At 41.8% G+C, this 7,607-nt stretch overlaps 1 long non-coding RNA gene across 1 annotated transcript; it reads left to right on the forward strand.

Annotated features, from left to right (window-relative positions):
• The first annotated feature begins 2,674 nt into the window (after positions 1-2,674).
• On the forward strand, positions 2,675-7,247 carry LOC139374385 (uncharacterized). Its single transcript, XR_011627673.1, has 3 exons — positions 2,675-4,205; positions 4,375-4,459; positions 5,391-7,247. It is a non-coding gene; the product is annotated as an uncharacterized lncRNA (long non-coding RNA).
• Positions 7,248-7,607: the final 360 nt, after the last annotated feature.

Below are 7,607 nucleotides of genomic sequence, written 5' to 3' on the forward strand. Positions count from 1 at the left end.
CTGACAGTTGGTGTAATGCTTGAGGTGTCAGAATATGCTAGAATCATTAATAGATCTCGCCCTCATGTTATCTTTGATATTCTAGATTACAACTTTGTTCTTGGTGTACAAAATGAACAACAATATGACTTTTCATACAGGGTAGAAAATAAATTAAAAGAAATGCTGAAGATTCGTTCTAAGAGAACACCTGAGTGGTTAACAGAAGTCTTTGACCTTCCTGATCCAAAGACAGTTACAGTTTTGGAATACTCCTTTAAATGGGCACAGTTGTATTTGCAAAACAGCTTGTCAAATCCTACACCTTTTGACGTTTGCATAAAGGAGGAGCCTGTTGTGGGCCTGATCTCTCCTCTGCATGTGACGACTGAGAGCTTCTCCACTGAGACAGATGTGACACGGTGTGCTGATGAGACGGCAATCCTTGGCCCTGAAAATGGACGTAATGATACCTGCACAAGGTATGAGCCTTATATGGGCATCGTCCGTCCTCAACATGTCCAGACGGAAACCTTCCCAACTCAGACAGATATAACATCCTTCATGATGCCCACTGTAGAAGAAGCATTGAGGGAACTCTACCCAATCTGTAAGGGAAAAGGACTTGACCTTGTTGTGAAATCAAAATATGGGAAAAATAAGAAACTTGACTTGCATCTATTGACCAGAGATGTAATGTTTGAATTGGCTGATTTTGCCTCACTAGTGTGTGGAAATCGGAAGCAGGTTGTGTGTGAGGTTCTCGAGCATAATTTTGATTTGGATTTAAAAAGTGGGAAAACTGAGCTGGCCGAAGATATTATGAGAAAGTTAAGAGCAGTTTTACAGCGCAAGATGGGTAAAAAAGGTACATGGAGATTGGGACTTGAAAATGAAGCTTTCTTAAAGAAGTCACGCAAACGAAAGAACCCTGCGGAGATGTCCACTAACCAGAAGGTCACTAAAGCACCACTTGAGCCAAAATACCAAATGAAAGAAGTATCAAAAAGGAGGAGATTGAATTTAATGAGCAAGAAGAAAGACATGGACATGTTAGTAACCAAGGAGACCGAGGGAGGCCATTTCTCTGAAGTAGTACAAATAGAACCTTGTCTTGTCAAAATAGAGAGAATCTCTGATGAGACTGACCTTGCACTTTGTACTGACGAAACAAAGCAAATTGTCGTTACCAACTTGGACCAATCAAATGTGACGTCTCACACCAAAAATATGGTGAAAGCCAAAGCGTGCTACCCACTCTGTGAGGAAATAGGTCTGGACCTTGATGTCACATCCAAACCATCTAAACAGAAACTAGAATTTAATTTACTGACAAACGGTGTAATATTTGAGGTGCATAAATATGCAGGGATAAAATCCTATCGTCAAAAAAAAAGAAGTGGGTGCATTCTCGTTGATATTCTAAAATACAATTTTGATCTTAGTTTGCAAAATCAGAGACGTAATCTATTTCAACTGCATATTTGCTGTAAAGTGAAACGAATGGTTCAGAAACACAAATCTGAGCTCGTGAGAAAAAGAGAAATCTCAAAAGAGGTGTTCACAATACCGAGTGTGCTTAAAAGCCAAGCAAAAACAAATGTGCTTTCAGATTATTTTCCTGAAAAAAATATGGAACAAAACGCAAGGCTGGTTTATCCTCATCATGGTAAAGACACTATCTCTGTGGAGACAGCTGAAACAGTCTCCACTGATGAAGCAGCGATGCTTGACCGGGATAATGGACCTGCTGAGATCTGCATAAAGGAGGAGGAGGAGGAGGAGTCAGATCTTCACTCTGAGGTCAAACGGGTTTATTTCTGCAAAGACCAAGATACCGTCAGAACATCTGAAGAGCATTTGATCGAAGATGGATCATGGCATGAATCAACACCCAGTAATATTCTGCCTGGAAATGTGTTCAGCCTTCCACAGGCACCACTACCAGCTGCAGAAAGTGGTCCTTTCGGAAGTAAAACCGAGCCAACTTCACAGATATAACCAGACGGTCCAATGTAGAATCACTCGAGACAAAATACCATAGACTTGACAGAAGTAACCAGGGGAAAAAAGGGATTTAATGAGGATAAATACATGTTTATAGCCAAGAAGGAAAAGAAAGTTGTCAGACAAGTAGAACCTCATTGAGATGAGATGGATCTGCCAGGGAAAAGAAAAGCAATTCCTTTACTTCCTGACTGAGATCTCAGGGGGGGAAAGATACAAGATGGAAAGAAAAGTCTGATCTGCTCGCTGTGAAACGCCAGTTTCTCATTTGCCTGAAAAAAAAATGAGAAAAAGATTGATATTGTTATATGTGATGAAGTGCAACACGAGGTGGATTCTTACCGAACTTTCAAAATGCTTTGTAGTCGAGACTGGTTCTGAGAAGAAATGCTAATAAATCCTTGCTGGATACAGATCAGGGGGCTATTGAAAATCTGCAAAAGGCTAAGTCATAAAGTCCCTCAGTTCAAGAAGACGACTCGTACCTGGGAATGGCTCTGGACTAATTACAAAAAAACTGTTTAAAATCACTGCAGAAAGCAGAGACAACAAGAGTTTTGCCAAAACTAAGAACACTTGTTGATCACTTGTGTGGTAGAGAGAAACACCCAGAATCAGTCTGGACAGGATGGAGTTTTAGTCTGGACAGGATGGAGCTTCAGTCTGGACAGGATGGAGTTTCAGTCTGGACAGGATGGAGTTTCAGTCTGGACAGGATGGAGTTTCAGTCTGGACAGGATGGAGTTTCAGTCTGGACAGGATGTAGCCTAACTGTGGAAAAACAGAAACTGACTGATACACACATTACAATGACAAATCAATGACCAGATTGGCAACCAGCTCCAGCTACTCAGCATCACTCTGACTATTTGTGCTGGTTGGCTTCTGTCTCAGCTGAAGGGAGGACATTGTGTTTTAAAGTCTATGACTTAACTAGCTTCATATATTGGGCTGCCTTTATCACAATAGTTTCACAGTTTCAAAACGTGTGTTTTCAAATGACTGTATGCTACATTGATCTTTGGATCACACTTGGAATGTGAAAGGTTTCCTAGTGTTAGTTTTAGGTCTCCCTGAAGTCCGTAGACTTCCACTCTATTAGTCACCCTAGAACACAGTCAACGAGCCTAACGGAGATGTGTATTCATTAGGGATATACTGTAGCTAAATGTTTAATGGAGGGCTACGCTAGCGTTTCTTGGACCAATTCAGAAATTGGTACACAAGAAGGAGTAGCACTAGTATTTTTAGGATTAGGTGAAAATAGGGAGACAATGTATTTGTATTAAGGGTTTAGTCTTTGAATGGTGGATTTGTGCAGATTCCCTTGGCCTTCCTTCCTGTTTAACTCTTGATGTCTGGTCTTGCTGTAGAGACTGAACACAGCAGGATTATTGCTGGACTTTTTTTTGTTTTCTTAACTATTTTACGACGTATTCATTGACGAAACGAACTCCACTACAAATACAAGCCTCTATAGAAGAACCTCTGATCCTTTTTTAGTTAGAAATAAAAAGACAAAGATGTTTTATTTTCTAAGAGTATGTAGTAGTAGCATTAGTGAAATAACCTACTATGATGGATCATATTTTTAATTTTTTATCAGTGGGCTATTTTGTTTTTTTTTGTTCCTTTTTTTGTGGAAAGATTTAGAGACTGTATCCAGACCTGTCTTACTCTTACCAATATGTTCCTTTTTTGTGGAAAGATTTAGAGACTGTATCCAGACCTGCCTTACTCTTACCAATATGTTCCTTTTTTGTGGAAAGATTTAGAGACTGTATCCAGACCTGCCTTACTGTTACCCACATGTTCCTTTTTTTGTGGAAAGATTTAGAGACTGCATCCAGACCTGCCTTACTGTTACCAATATGTTCCTTTTTTTGTGGAAAGATTTAGAGACTGTACCCAGACCTGTCTTACTGTTACCCATATGTTCCTTTTTTGAACAGGGAGTTATTCTACCGTGAACTAAGATTATTTTTACGTATTTTTTTTTATTTTTTAAAGGATACTTCCTCTGACATTCTTAGAGCTGTCATTTTATTGTGAGGAACTGCAGTTCGATCGGAATAGTTGTTCTGTTTTTGTCCTCTGTTTTGTGAGTGACCCTCTCACTCAGTCAACTCGTCTCAGTGCACAAGTCTCCCCTTCTCCAGACACCGCGTATGAATCAGAATCCGTAGCTAGTTGTGACACGTGAGCCTCTGGATGAAAAGGTATGCAAGTCATTTGTTTTTTATGAGGGGGGGGGGTAAATTATATTAACATTTTAAGAATTCATAGAATCTGACTGGTGCCAATAGCATTCAGGTCAACACTTAAAGGAAGGTGAATTAGCTGTAATTGCTTGGTCTGATATCTTCATACATGTGTTTGTGTTTCCAGCAGAGTATCCCTAAAGCAGCGTGGTCGTATCAGCCCCCCATGTTGGACTAAACTCTACACAAGTGAAAACCCCAAATCCCTAAAGGTCTGTTAAATCCCTAAATATTATTTTTAAGAATCAACATTTTTTGTACAATTTTGCTGACAGGCAGACCAATTCTGAATTTGTTTTCTCCAGTAATTGGTCTTTTGGCCAATCAAATCAGCTTTGAAAACGTTATCCAATTATTATACTGTATGTGGAGTGGACATCACTGTGATTAACACTGGCACTAAACACTGTGATTAACACTGGCACTAAACACTGTGATTAACACTGGCACTAAACACTGTGATTAACACTGGCACTAAACACTGTGATTAACACTGGCACTAAACACTGTGATTAACACTGGCACTAAACACTGTGATTAACACTGGCACTAAACACTGTGATTAACACTGGCACTAAACACTGTGATTAACACTGGCACTAAATACTGTTATTAACACTGGCACTAAACACTGTGATTAACACTGGAACTAAACACTGTGATTAACACTGGAACTAAACACTGTGATTAACACTGGCACTAAACACTGTGATTAACACTGATTAACACTGTGATTAACACTGGAACTAAACACTGTGATTAACACTGGAACTAAACACTGTGATTAACACTGGCACTAAACACTGTGATTAACACTGTGATTAACACTGTGATTAACACTGGCACTAAACACTGTGATTAACACTGGCACTAATCACGCAGTGTAGCCTAGTGGTTAGTGTGTTAGACTAGTAACCGAAAGGTTGCAAGTTCAAATCCCCGAGTTGACAAGGTAAAAATCTGTCGTTCTGCCCCCTGAACAAGGCAGTTAACCCACTGTTCCTCGGTAGGCCGTCATTGAAAATAAGAATTTGTTCTTAAATGACTTGCCTAGTTAAATAAAGGTACAAATAAATATATATAAAATATTTAATCACCTCCGGAAAGTTGATTGCATTATTTCTCTCTTCATTTTATTCACAGATCCTCTATTTGCCAAACTAGAGGGACATGAAGTCTGACTCCTTCCTCAACATTTGGACCTGCCCTGAGGATGTTGGACACCACTGTTACACCTTCAGCCTTGTTGATTTCCTGTCAGACTGGTTGTTTTTCAACTCCATTCCACAGACGGACTGACCTGAACTTTTACCAGAACAGGAACACAATGTTCAACAGACTCTACTCAGACTGGTCGTCTTTGAACTCAAGAGGAACACAATGTTCATCAGACTCTACTCAGACTGGTCGTCTTTGAACTCAAGAGGAACACAATGTTCATCAGACTCTACTCAGACTGGTCGTCTTTGAACTCAAGAGGAACACAATGTTCAACAGACTCTACTCAGACTGGTCGTCTTTGAACTCAAGAGGAACACAATGTTCAACAGACTCTACTCAGACTGGTCGTCTTTGAACTCAAGAGGAACACAATGTTCAACAGACTCTACTCAGACTGGTCGTCTTTGAACTCAAGAGGAACACAATGTTCAACAGACTCTACTCAGACTGGTCGTCTTTGAACTCAAGAGGAACACAATGTTCATCAGACTCTACTCAGACTGGTCGTCTTTGAACTCAAGAGGAACACAATGTTCATCAGACTCTACTCAGACTGGTCGTCTTTGAACTCAAGAGGAACACAATGTTCAACAGACTCTCTCCTCACCAGTGGACTGACTACTGAGACTGGTTGTGAGGTCACAGGAAATAGAGTGATCTGTTAGGAGGGATGCAACATTGTAATCCTGATTTAGATGATGGTTATAAGGAGAGTTCAGGTCGTAACCAGTCCACTGAGATGAATGTAGATGTCGATACCCTGGCCAATATAAAAGGCTTTGGAGAGGGACCACGCTTTCAGGAGAAGGATAACTGACATTTACTCCTGAGGTGTCTGACTTGTTGCACCCTCGACAACCACTGTGATTATTATTATTTGACCCTGCTGGTCATTTATGAACATTTGAACATCTTGGCCATGTTCTGTTATAATCTCCACCCGGCACAGCCAGAAGAGGACTGGCCACCCCTCATAGCCTGGTTCCTCTCTATCCAGCACAGCCAGAAGAGGACTGGCCACCCCTCATAGCCTGGTTCCTCTCTACCCGGCACAGCCAGAAGAGGACTGGCCACCCCTCATAGTCTGGTTCCTCTCTACCCGGCACAGCCAGAAGAGGACTGGCCACCCCTCATAGCCTGGTTCCTCTCTACCCGGCACAGCCAGAAGAGGACTGGCCACCCCACATAGCCTGGTTCCTCTCTACCCGGCACAGCCAGAAGAGGACTGGCCACCCCTCATAGCCTGGTTCCTCTCTACCCGGCACAGCCAGAAGAGGACTGGCCACCCCTCATAGCCTGGTTCCTCTCTACCCGGCACAGCCAGAAGAGGACTGGCCACCCCACATAGCCTGGTTCCTCTCTAGGTTTCTTCCTAGGTTCTGGCCTTTCTAGGGAGTTTTTCCTAGCCACCGTGCTTCTACACCTACATTGCTTGCTGTTTGGGGTTTTAGGCTGGGTTTCTGTACAGGCTGGGTTTCTGAAAGAGATATGAGCTGATGTACGAAGGGCTATATAAATAAATTTGATTTGATAACAAGGCCTTGTCCAGAAACAACCCCCAGCCCTTACCTCCAAGGCACCAATGTAACATAACTTTACACCGTCCCCTCGCCCATACCCGGGGCGCGAACCAGGGACCCTCTGCACACATCAACAACAGTCACCCCTCGAAGCATCGTTACCCATCGCTCCACAAAAGCCGCGGCTGTATGTAAAAGAAATCCCTGATTGTATTAAATAATGTATGACATTCCCTTCATTAAAGTTTTTTTTTGTGCATCTTAAGAGTGGAAACCCTATGTGATTGGCTCTTTAAACATTTCATCTAGCCTATCAGTGGGTATGTTTTGTCACTGCTTTGTTACACCACGATCGTTTGAGTTTTATGTTAATTCTAGTCTGGCAACAGGTTCTCCGGTTTAAATCAAATGAGATCTCCTAGGGCCAGTTTCTCAGACGTAGATAAATCCTAAAAAAAATGATGTTCAATGGAGATTCCCCGTTGTGAAGTGTGTTTTACAGGCCTGCTACACTGGACAGTCATTAGTGCAGGGCATTGGAGGCTCTTGTTTATGATCAATGAAACCCAGCCATGGTGTGTGTAGGTCCCTCAGGGTTGGGCTGAATTTGAATTGAACC

The sequence above is a fragment of the Oncorhynchus clarkii genome, chromosome 19 (genome assembly GCF_045791955.1).
Source record: "Oncorhynchus clarkii lewisi isolate Uvic-CL-2024 chromosome 19, UVic_Ocla_1.0, whole genome shotgun sequence".
In the NCBI taxonomy this organism is placed as follows: Eukaryota; Metazoa; Chordata; class Actinopteri; order Salmoniformes; family Salmonidae; genus Oncorhynchus; species Oncorhynchus clarkii.